The sequence below is a fragment of the Oenanthe melanoleuca genome, chromosome 1, assembly GCF_029582105.1.
Source record: "Oenanthe melanoleuca isolate GR-GAL-2019-014 chromosome 1, OMel1.0, whole genome shotgun sequence".
Classification (NCBI taxonomy): domain Eukaryota; kingdom Metazoa; phylum Chordata; class Aves; order Passeriformes; family Muscicapidae; genus Oenanthe; species Oenanthe melanoleuca.
This window is the reverse complement of record NC_079333.1, coordinates 31,164,905-31,177,701: the sequence shown is the minus strand read 5'-3', so window position 1 is coordinate 31,177,701 and position 12,797 is coordinate 31,164,905. Positions and strand designations below refer to the sequence as shown.

The 12,797-nt window shown below is 36.6% G+C and overlaps 1 protein-coding gene across 1 annotated transcript in view; it reads left to right on the top strand.

The window, feature by feature from the left end:
• TENM4 (teneurin transmembrane protein 4) overlaps positions 1-12,797 on the top strand; it is a 1,506,484-nt gene that overhangs the window by 585,758 nt on the left and 907,929 nt on the right. The gene's annotated exons all lie outside the window — the stretch shown is intronic.

Genomic DNA, 12,797 nt, shown 5'->3' with positions numbered 1-12,797 from the left:
TTATTTTGTTCAATCAAAACCCTTGCTGGGTCCTGGAGAGAGGTGAGAGGAGTGATGAAGTGGATTAAATGCATAGCTGGGAGCCCCTGTTGAGATCACAATTTACCAGTACTTGTTATGTTTTCCTGTTCACCAACTAATTCTGAAACCATTTCAGCTGATCTCAGGCCCTGGAAAGGCTTATTGAGGTAGGAGATGAATCCAGAACATGCATAGACATATAGACAAAATCCTTTTGAATAGAACAGCAAACAACAATCAATAGATTTGCAATAGGATTAGACTTTACATTGAAAACTATAAAAGAGGGAATGTACATTTCTGTGAAAGTCCCTGGAAACCAGGATGCTGGTTCTAACCTACACAGATTCAGACAGGTCAAGAGGAGCTAATAAATCATCTCTTCTTCAGTCATGACAAACTTGAAGGAAGAATTCAGGCTAGAACTTCCACAGTGTGAAAAAAAAAAAAAGAGCCGATTGTCTACAATTTATTTCAAATGGGTTGTCTGCTTTTCCAGTCTGGGCTTGTTAACCAGCTAGGTACCTCCTTTCATTTTCTTTTGATCTTTTAAGGCTGTGGAGGCTTTATAGTCCTTTGCTAATGGTTATGATTTTGTCTGTTTTTTAAAAATTTTGTTTAGGGAATAGGTGCTCATATCTTAACACAGATGCTGGTAATTTTAATCTAAGTTATTTGTTTTCCTCCAGCTGTGCAAAGGACTCCCTAGTAGTGTTAGGTAAACCCAGAACTTGTCTGTATTGGAAGCCCTTTGCCTCCTTTCCATTACTGGCTCTATACAGCAGCAGTGAGGAGCCCAGGAAAAGCCAGGCAGAGGACAGGACTTCAGATGAAGCCACAAAGTGACACAAAGCACAAACAAGCAGAGAAGAGAAAGACTTCTCCCTCTATTCTGCAATGACACACCTATCTCTGCTGCAAAGCTTATTTCTTCAAGTAAAATTATTGACATTTACATCACCTTGCCACCTCACCTATCCCTCTTGATGTCTCTCTGCTCATATGCTCCATGCTTTCAAAATCCTGTGTTGTGAGCCCTATGAGGTGGCATCTGTTATTGTGTCACTTGCTCATACAGAGGTTTGCACAGTGGGGCTTTAAAGCATGGCTCTAGTTTCTAGGCACTAAGAGAATAATAATAAACAATATTAAAAGCTGTAGGAGCTGCAATAAAACATGCATTTATAGGGGTTAGCTTGATGCATAGCTAACAAATCATTTAAGCTTTTAAATATATATATATAAATAAATAGCAACAATAAATAAGATGAAACTGCAGCTGGAAGAGAACTCTTATGGCTGTTAAATTTTTTTCTCCACTTATCTTCCTTCTGCATAAGGGATAATAGGTTTGCATTGCAAATTCCAGGCAGTTCATCTCCCCTCAATGACAGTTTTGCTATAATTCTCCTAATTTCAAGCTCCCCTTTAAAAAGGTAACTGTAAATGGCATCCAGGCCATTTTTGCAGTCATCGGCAGCTGACTCAGTTGATTCATTTCCACAGATTTAAGTTGTTGCATGCGTAGTCAATCCCCCTGGAAAAAGGCTGCTTCCCCATATCAAATGGCTTGTGCAGACTCCAAATCCTGACTTTAAAATAAGCATAAAAGCTGAGGTTTTTAGGTTCTGTGTCATCACTCCAGCCCAGGTCTTTGGAGGGAGTTATATGCCATTTGCAAAATCTTCTCTTCAGCAGTTTTCATAGTGGTTGTTACACCAGGAACACATGAAAGTACAAAAATAAGATCTGGAGTAGCTCCTTTTTATCTATTGAAAATCAAGTGTGTATTGGTCATCAAATAATTTTGAACTAAGCACTGATATCCAAAAGGTTGACCACTGACAAGTGAAAAATATGGTTATGACTCACTAATTTGATATGAATAACCACTGGCCAGTGCTACTCACGTTAGTTCCCTCAATATGTTCCTTGCTATTTTTATAAGTATTAGTCAACAGGAATTTCGTCTGCTAGAATCAAGAGATATTACTGTGTAAAACATATTTACATTTTAAAGACTCTGTTCGGTCAACCTAGTATCACTATACATCTGTTGGGCTTGTTCAAATTCCAAAAATGGCAACCAGACATTATGAAATCAGTGTAATCCCTAAAAGAGCTGAGACTGTTTAGTCTAGAGACCAAAAGACTGAAGGAAAACACGATAATCATCCCCAAATATGCAGAAAAGACCTTCGAAGAGAAAAGGAGTAAAACATTCTTTGTCCCCATTGAATATATTTAGAAGAAAAGGCTTCAACTGCATCAGAGGGCTCTGGGTGAAACTGCTGGGAGAACTTTTTAAAAGGAAAGCAAAACACCAGACTAAGTTTCTCAGGAGGCTGCAGCATCTTCCCCAGAGGGTTTTACAAAAAAGCCTCACTCAAGAACAGGAAGGGTTTTTTGCACCCTCTACATAGGCTATCAAAGAAGAATGTATTGACACTCCTTTTTTTGCATTACTTTATATTAATCTGTACTTTTCCTGGTTTTCCCATGGATGCCCTTTCCACACTGTGTGGAATCATTGGTATTTCAAAATACCAGTAAAGCTGAGATGTTGAATGAAATTTAGGATAAAATTTATTTTGTAGAAGTACATTTCTGGTAAACATTCTGCAGGTGGATGCTTCATCATTACTGATCTAAACCAAAATCAGTTTTTATTTTGTAAGCAGTTTATTTACAGATATCACAGTAGTTCTGCTTCTAGGCATCCTGAAAATAATTCAGCAATAGTCTCAAAGAGTAATGCTGAATAAGCAACTATATTTGTACCAAGGAGAAGAAAAATATAGCCACAATTCTGCTATGGCTTCTGCTGCTTCTGCTGTTGCTGCTTCACAAGATTGTTGCACTTTTGTGCTCCTCCTGTCTACCCTTATTTTTAAATATATCAAATTCGCAGCCTAGAGACAAAAGTAGTGAGAAGTGTAACAGGTAGCTGAACTTTATGGTGCCCATAATTTTCTTGGTAGAATCAGGATCTTGGTGTTTACAACAATGCCAAGTAACTTTCTCATGCTGCTGTTGTGATGCCAGACTGACTCCTGCTGACTTTATATCGTTGGCAAATGTGTTGCACGAAGGGAAAACGACCTCAGTTCTGAGAATGAAAACCACAGGAACACATTTTGTCAAGATATTTTATACACACGTATGGCTCTACTCTCTCCCAGGTCTCTGCAAATAAAGGTGGTCTCACGTGACAGCCCTTTTAAAGAAAATTCACTTAGGTACATTCATTTGCATTTTAAAGAAGGGTGTAGGAAGTAGCAATTAAAGAATAAATTCTTAGTTAAATATGCTCCTTTTCACAATGTCTTAAACTTTTTTTCCTGATACCTAACTTCTGTTTTGCCATTCCTCCCTCCCATTTGACTCAAAAATAAATAAACCCAGAAATATTTCCTTGACCTGATAATTGTGCAGCCTAAGCTGCAAGGCCTTATATTGTGTCAAATGCAACGAGAATAAAGAAAACCCCAAAGTTAAATTATAAGCTCATGTCTTTAGTGCTCTGTGTCTCTGCCTATCCATTTATTTTTTCATCCCTGTTATCTGCATTGCAATGACCTTGCTTTGGGAGCTATATCATGTTCCCATTGCAATATCATGGCATTCTAACTAGTTGTGGCATCTATGTAGATAACAAACCTGAATGGACACTGTTTTCTGGGGGGGAATTTTAACACTTTTACTCTAAAACTTCATTTAAAATTAACATATTCAAGTGGTAACAGCTACAAGTGAAAAGAAAAATTGACTCAGCATATTTATTACCAAGAAACTTTTGATAAAAGACTTAGCATTTCTTGTAATGTTTTACAGTAAGTTAAACCATGCCTCAAAATTAAACTTGAAAAGCACATATTTTAAGTTAAAGTTACCCCAAAACAATAGTCAGCTTAGCCTGTTTGGAGTTTCAAACACATCATTTTGTCTGAGTTTCTCAATCTCAAACACAATACATTTCAGGGCATGAAATCGTCAACATTTCTGAGACATTCTTACCTGTACTCAGGTCAATATGTATTGGATAATTCATAGGAAGAAATGTTTTGCAATTCCTGCAAATATTCAGGATTTTAAATCATGAACTGTCATTAAAAAATTGACTACTTTTCTCTCAGTAAGAGAGTACTTTGCTTCATTCTGCTGTAAAGTCATGCTTGGACGATTTGAATTGTGTTGTGTTTAACAAGATTCAGACAATTCATTTTCTCTCAAGATGATAAAATGGATACAATGTCATTTATGGTTGTAATTCTCTTTCATAATTTTGCACAGCAATATTTTTTTAGTGGAATGCTCATTGAAAATGGAACCATTACATGTAATGTAAACATTTCTGAATTGAGATGTTAACATTTAAAAATTGCCTCATTTCTCTTTAATGTGTTTTGCTGTTTTTCTTGCCTAATTATCATTCTTTTCAATATTTATGTTAACATGACCTTTCTCTGACTGAATGGCTTTAAGTGCTTCTCAAGTACTTATAGCATCATGATTTTTAAATTAAATTATGTTGTTGCAGAAGAGATTGCAGTGCAGCCCACAGAACAGCAGGGAAAGGAACAAGTTTCTGTTAGTCCCAGAATATGAATGTAGTGATAGTGTTTATTAGTTCACTCTTTGAATCAATGCAACTGCATCAGAGGAAGTATGACTTTGTTTCTTGTTCATTATTAGAAACATTCCAGTAAATTTAATGCTGGTCAAAATTGTCAGATTGAATAGCTGTGAAAGATTGTTTAATGTTGTAAAATATTTATTACTTTTATTTATTATGCTTTCATTCTGCTGACAGAATTAAGATTACACCACAGATTCTATTTGCCCATGGGAAAAGATCACAGGAACACAGGCAGTAAGATTTGGCTCCACATCTTGAATTTTCAGGTCAATGTTATTCCACAGCCAAAACCTACTCTTTTGAAATCTGTGAGGTCTAGGGCTACAGCATGTGCAATAATAAGCAAATGCAGGATTTTCTTGTAAACAGTGTGAGATGTTTACTTTGATTTTCTGCATATCCTTCAGCATATGTGTTCTGTTTGTCTAAAATTTAAGAGTAAAGACCAGATTATCAACTCAGTTTCACTATGAAACCTGTTACCAGATTTTCCAAAGTTTTTTTTCTTTTACCTTTAGCATAAAAAAATACCAAAAGACAGCTCTTCTCAATCCTTCTGCTGTTCTCCATTTAGAGATGACAATGAGTGAGAATATGATGAGCTGAAAGATATGAATGACACACATCAAGGGAGAAGGAGGGAACAAAATTAGACACTGAAAATAAAATCAAAAGAGATGCTGATATTTAATATTTAACTTTTTAACATTGAAAGATGTGAACAAAATTGAAGACAAAATAAGACTGAAGGAAAATAATGGATGTTAAACGACTTCTTAAAAATGAGACATTAAAACAAAAAAAACCAAAACCAGAAATAGCTCATAAATTGTAGCAAAAGGAATCAGGTAAGCTCTAACTGAAACAATCACTAATTAACAAAAATTTTATGTACTCATCTCTTTAATTCCATTTGACATAAAAATGTCAAATAGAAAAAAAAGAACTGGCAGCTAACAGTCAATAAGTTCATATAACTTAGTCTACAAGCATCCCACAGAGTTTAATCCAGAAGAAAGCTGAGTCTTCAAGGTTTTCTGACCTCAATGGTTCAGCAATTGGGCAGGATCTGACACTGCACTTGGTGCAGAGCTTGCTTGGGCTGAGATTTAGTGGAATTAAGGAGGAGAGGTTTTCTTCACCTGTACTCAAAATGCATGTAGTCTGCTTCTGATTGACTTTTTCTTGTATTTTAAGACAGCAGAGAATAAAAAAGGGAACTATTTGCAAGGTTGATGCACAGTCAGGAAGGACAGGATGTTAAGGCAAGTTGCTACAGATGAATTGTGTGCATGGATATTCCAGAATATGAGGACCAAAAAAGCTAGAATCATAAATTGTTAAGGTTGGGAAAAAAAATTGTGATAATTGAATCCAACCATCAAGCTAGCACCAACATCATGGTCAACACCAAGCCATATCCCAAAGCATACCCTTTTTTTTTAACTCTTCCAGGGATGGTGGACCACACAACCCCCCTGAGAAGGCTGCTCCAAAACCTGACAACTCTTTCCCTGAATAAATTTTTCATATATCTAGCATAAACCTCCTCTGGTACAACTTGAGGCCCTTTCCTCTCAGACCTTTTTCTTTTTCCAGCATTGAGTGAAGTTGTCTTGGCCAAAAAGTTTCTGACATTTTTGTGTCAATAGCACTAATGCAGCTTCTCCAACTCCCACCATCCTTCCTTCCTGGACATCAGGCTTTGCCAGGTAAACTTCAAAACTTGGTATTCACAGAGGATGCTCCAAAGTTTGGGAAGATCCAGGGGAGCTCCCTCTGGGAGGTGTTCAACTGGAGTCAAGCAAGACAGGGTGGCTGCCAAAGTAATTTGGAAAAACAGCAGAAAAAGAGGCAAAGGGAAAAAACAGAGAGAGAAATAGAGAATGCAATCATGTTTTTTTGGTTTGGTTTTGGTTTTTTTTATTGGGGAAAGATGTCAAACTGTCATGTTAGTCTCTGCTGAGGTTCTGAGCACGAGCAGTTGCCAGGGTAACTGTTGTGCCAAGCCTCAGCACTTATGTATTTTTTCCATTGGTAATTGCTAATGTGAACAAGTGCTGGCTTGCACTTTACACCTGCCTGGCTTGTAAGTCTACTTTAATTGGATGTGCCAAGATTGAGGAAAAAAGTAATCTGCCCTTTCAAAACAAGTGACAGATAGATGAAGTGTTGCTTAGGCCTCTACTGTACCAATTTTGCTGACAAAATTACTATGAATTGTCTTCCCTCAGTGCACATGCACTGCCTTTGTTTATGGAATCGAGAGTTTAATCTTCAAGGTTCATTATAAATACTTACACCACAAATTTTTTTGGGAATATCTTGGTGCTGCATGGTGAAATTCTACTTTTGCCCCCAGAGTTCAGTGTTTCATTTTATATGCATATACATAAACAGTTTTTCAAAGAGATGGAGGAAAATTAAGAAAACTCCAAAAATATTAGCATCCTTATATATATGTAAGTATATAAAGTTCTTTTAAAAATGGCTCTTAGGAAAAACCCTAGAGAATGGATAGGGAAAAGTTTTTTAAAAATTCTTCTGTTGATAATTTGTTTCACAACCTCAGAAGTGATGTGGAACTTTGGAGTGATCTGTTCTTGAATGTCCTATTCGAGATATTCTGAAGACTGATAGAGAACAGCCACAACTTAAATTCTTTAAGAAGTTCCCCTGAAAAAAAATCAGCCTGAAAGCCAAGGAACCCAGGTATCACACAGTTTTTTCCAAGGTGACCATTTTCTTAACCTTATGGTCTCTGTCCCTGTTTTGGACTACACTACAGAATTCTATCAATAAGGTCTCATTCACTTCTAAGCTGCACAAGACTGCCCCAAAAGGTATAGAAAAGTTATTAGAGAGCCTTATTTTGCTGTTGTTCTTTTTTGTCTTCCTTTTTACTTTTTTTTCTCCTGATCATCAGGAGATTGCAGCATTTCTATGCTTTTTATTTGCTTTTCAGAGCTGTCCCAAGCCTGGCCTGCTCCTTTGCTTAGTGTATTCACCATGTGTAACTGACTTTCTTTGATTTTGATTTCCTAGTGCACTTAAATGAAGTTTCCTGTAACCAATATGCCAAAGCAAATTAATATATGAATAATACATGGTGCTTATTTTAGCAACCTTCATCAGAAGACCTCAAAGAACAGCATGAAGGATTGCAGGGAGATTGCCTTATACCATTCCAAGAAGGAATTACTCTGATGTTGCACTCCTTACCTAAAATTGCCCCATCAGAGAGGGAAGAAATAGGAGGAAACTATCCCACTTGACCAAAAACATCCTAAAAGTTAGAAAGCATCAGATATATCAGTAATGGTGATTGACTCCATTCTGAGTGGTGCCAAAGGTTTCATTTGCATCTGTGCATTGCTCCTGTGGGACTGATTGAGGATTAAAAGGTTGCAGTGTAAAGCACAACACAGCTAGCCAGTCCAACCCACCAAGCTGTTTGGCAAGAAAGAGAATTAAAAGTGAAATTATTGAAATCCCAAGCCTACTCCATAAAGCACTATGAGTGCTAGATAGGTATTTCATGTCCAGAAACACAGTGGACTCATAGGAATGCTATTTTTGTTAAGATATTTAGGTTAAAAGCTTAAAAAAGGGGAAGCTGCTGAAACTGCCCAGGAGAGCAGGGGATTTCAAACACCTTACTGAGGATTCTTTTAATCCATGCTTTCAGTGATATTCATTTACTTATGTAATTCCCATGTGAGATAAACTCATGAGGCTAAATTCTCTCTCATATTGCTGCTTGGTCACAGCATCATGGAGATGAGAGAATTTGGAAGTACACAGAAGTAAATGAGAGTGCCATGTGCTACCACAGTTGATAAGCCCCAGCTGCAATGAAGTATCAGCTGGAGGAGCTTTTATTAGTGGCTGCTGCACATAGAAGTCTATAATGTCATGCCATGGGTTAGTAGTGCTGATCAAAGTTTAGGAGTTCATCAGAGTTTACCCTATCACACTTTCCAATGTCATCAGAGAGAAATTTGATTCACTTTTCAGGGAAAAAATTGACCTAGATTTTCAGCTTCACCACAGAGATGCTTATAGAAGCATCTGTAATGGAGTTTATCCATAATGATTGTGACTAAACTGGAGCAGCAAAAGTATAATGCATTGGAGAACTGCAGTGCAATAGCAAATGTTGGTCTAATGACACAGAAAAATAAATTGTAGAATCAAGTTTATTGATTTATTAATCATAAAATTAATGATGATTTATTGATGATTATTTAGATTATCTTAATTTACACAACAATCAGATTAAAAGTCTGCATTATGAGCAAAATCACATTGGATGTTTCAGAGTGGTCAATTTTAGTTTTATTTCAGAATCTTTCAATCTTAAAACATCACAGCATAGATAACAGAAAAATAGGTGGGCTCTGACTTTACAATTTAGTAAGAGAAAGTTGCTCCCTGGAGATGTATGATCCATTCAGCTTTCCAAAGAGAATTAAGGAAAAAAAACTAGAAAGCAGACCAGGAAAATGTAATTCTTAGAAGCACTGTGACTGCCTGGGGCTGATATCTGCCATTTATCCAATATCATGCTGCAAAATATTCTATCTTTCCCACAGTGACAGGGTGGGCAGTGTGACCATGGAAGTGATTGTCTTGTCACACTTGGCATTGTGAGGCTGTAGCTCAAGTACTGGTTAAATTTTTAGCCTCTCACTTCAAAAAGGACTTTGAGGTGCTGGAGTGTGTCCAGAGAAGGTCAACAAATTGACCTTGTAAATTGACTACAGGATACAATTGTGAAAATGTGGGATCTGAGAGTCTTGGAAAGGGATCTTCAAATTAGAACTTCAATTATATGTTGAAAACTGACACATTTGTTTCTTCCTTTGTTCCTTCCTCTGCTCTCATTTGTTTCTTCCTTTGCTCCCATGTTACAGGGCTCATGAGACTGGACAGGTAGTGCAATCTATAGAGGGTGTTCTCCCTGTGATAGTCCTTTAATCAACCACCCTTTGATTTACTATTTGTAGAACCCAGTATAAGGTAGACCAATTCATACATTTCCCTCTTGCACAATTGAAGTCAAAGACATATCATTTATGTCATTTATTTATGCCCTACAATTTTACTTGGGGGAAAGGCAAGGAATGACCAATATCCAGTTTGCTTAGTCCAGTCTCACTATGATTGCCCTGGTAACTCTCCTCACCTCTGAAAAGCCTCAGCAGGAAAAGGTGGGATCAGAAGTGTCCAGAAGGGGATCAGAAGCAGTTTTCTCTATAATTAAATTCAGCACCACAAACAGACATTTTTCCTCCCTGTGAGGACAGGGTTTTTCTGGCATGCTTAGATTGATAGAGAGATAGACAGAATTAATGCTTTATCTCTCCTTTAACTGTGTGAATATTCTGTGTGAATGCAGTGTCTTGGAAGGACTATGTTGTTTCGGAAAGGACACCACTGTTGTTGTAAAAACAAGAAACTTGAACAGGAATATGCAAAAATTTTATATTTATTTGTTTGCTTGTTTCACAGCTGCTCTTACAGAATTTTTTCTCATTTTATTTTTCATCTTTCCCTTCTCCACACCCAAGTCAAGAATTTGCTTTTCCTCTGAGTTAAAGAACAGCATTTCTCCCCAGGTACTCACCAATTGCAAGTGCCCATTTAATTATTGTTAGACTTTAGAACTTTTTTCTAGTTAGCATTAAACTGGTGCACAGCCATGTAGTCCCTGCAGTGTGAGAAGTAACTAAGGTCAACTTTTAAGAGTAAATCAAAAGAGAAAATCACCACCAATGCAGCAGAAATTGAAAGAAAATAGAATGGAAGAAAATAAAAAAGGAAATCCTCCTAGATTTCAGAAGTCATTATCATCCAATTCTTTCATTCACATTAGTGCAAGGTAGAGTACTTTCACTGAATCCATGGTTAAAAGACACCCAAATTTTTCCCTTAGGTACAGACTTCAGTTACACTGGCCTAAAATAATGCACCTTTCTCTTAGCTATGGCCAGCACATCCTGAATGGCCTCAAAGTCAGATTATTTAAGCTAATACATCTTCTCCTTGATTTAAAGTTTTATATTAACCTGAAAGGCAGAGAGAGCTGAAAATCATGGAAACAATAATTCATAGAACTCAACTGATAAGCTGTAACTCATTAAATCATTATAACTCTATCACATTTGTAAGTGTGTGTTCTATCCTTGCTCTTGCCTAGGATTTGTGAAAGGCCAAGGCAAAAAATATGCTTTTCTGATTTCCACACTATTAATCTGAGGGAGAAGCAAACATTTGACATAGTTATGATTTATATAAATAAAATTTTGATCTGATAAACATGCAAATTAGAAAAAGGAAAAAAATATTTTTTTTCTGTAGAGAAAAACTGTTTATCTAGACACATTTTTTTTCTGATTCATCTTCTTTACATTCACCACCTTCACTATCAAAGGCAAAGGCAGGACATGGACTTGCCTCTCTAAGTGTGAAGGACAATCCACAAAACTTCAGTGGCAAATATTGTCCCTGTAATTTGCAGTCACTGTTTCTTTTCCAGTCAGTTTGCCTGTGTGGGGTTTTTTTTGCTTTTTTTTTTTTTTTTTTTTTTTTTTTTTCCTTTCACTGCTGGGTGTCAATTGCCTGCTGCTTAAAGCATAACAGCTGGGAAACAGGAACAAAACAAGATGCAGTCAACTACTTACAACTTTACCTGTGAGTTTATTTTGTGACTAGAGTTACCATGACAGTCACTTTTAGATAAGTGCTAAAATGGTTGAGTCACCATCTCTGGAACTGTTAAAAAAACATGTGGATAGAGCATTTGAATATATATATGGTTTTGTGGTGAGCATGATGGTGGTGGGTGGTTGATGGGTGGACTTGATGAACTTATAAGGTATTTTCCAGCCACACTTATTCTATGATTCTAAGGCTCAGGCCTGGGATGGTTTGCTTTGAGGCCAAGACCCACTTCAGTTTTAGGTTCAGTTAGCAGCATCAAAATCCCCCAGTTTCAACTTCAAATGACAGCAGAGTCTGGTGTTCTGATCACCTCATATAATTTCTAAAACTTCTTAGGAACTAAGTGTTCTTACTATTTTTACTCCCTAGAGTAACTAAAAAAAAAACTAAAGGACCTGTTACTGTTCTGACAATTTCAGGGAAAACAGGAAATACTCTTCCACTCAACAAAAGAAAAAAGATAATCTGTGCGTGCAATGAACTTAGCCAGAATTTGGAAAGAAGACAAGAGTGAACTACCTCAAGTTATGTAAAGGGAGGTTTAGATTACATGTTAGGAAAAAAATTCTCTCTGGAAAAGATTGTCAGGCATTGGAACAGTCTGTCTAGGGAAGTGATGGAGTCTCTCCCTCAAAGATGTTTGGAAGATGAGTTGATGTAGCACATGGCTACATGAGTTAGTAGTAGGCTTGGCAGTGCTGGGTTATCAGTTGGACCTGATAATCTTAAATATCTTTTCCAGCCTAGAAGGTTTTGTTTCTATGATTCTATGAATCTGTTCTGTTTCTGTATCAAGACCAGCTCCTATGGTGTTTTAACAGTTTGTGAAGATGAAATGATAACAGAAGGGTCCTGACTAGAAGTTAAATGTTTTAGTTTTATATTACCATTGGGTATTACCTTCTTACAAGTATATATGTACATATTTGTAACCCATGTATAAATGTAAACGTGTGTGTTGAATGTTAAGCATTAAAACTTTAAGTGGATGGAGTATCTTTGCTGGCCTAGTGGGATACAGGATGGATAACAAAGGTAAACAGTTATATTATAAGATAAATATTTTGATACTTTTAGGTATAACTGGACCAGATTTTTTCCTGTATATATCAGTATATATGCATATATATATATATCAGTGTATATATCAGTAATCCTATGTTTAGGTCCAGGAATGGAGGCTCACTGATCTTACTACAGACAAATATAAAATTTGATTTTTAGTTTAATATGCTGCAATTGAAATAAAAATGTGTATCCTGTGGATAACAGCTCAGAAAATCTCCTGTATAAAACCATGATATAAAAGATGGTGACTTTCTAAAAGCTCTTTGAATCAGCCACAGAGGAGGAGCCTTCAGTTCTGTTGCATTGTCTTAGTTTAACACTCATTATGTGTTTCACAATACTA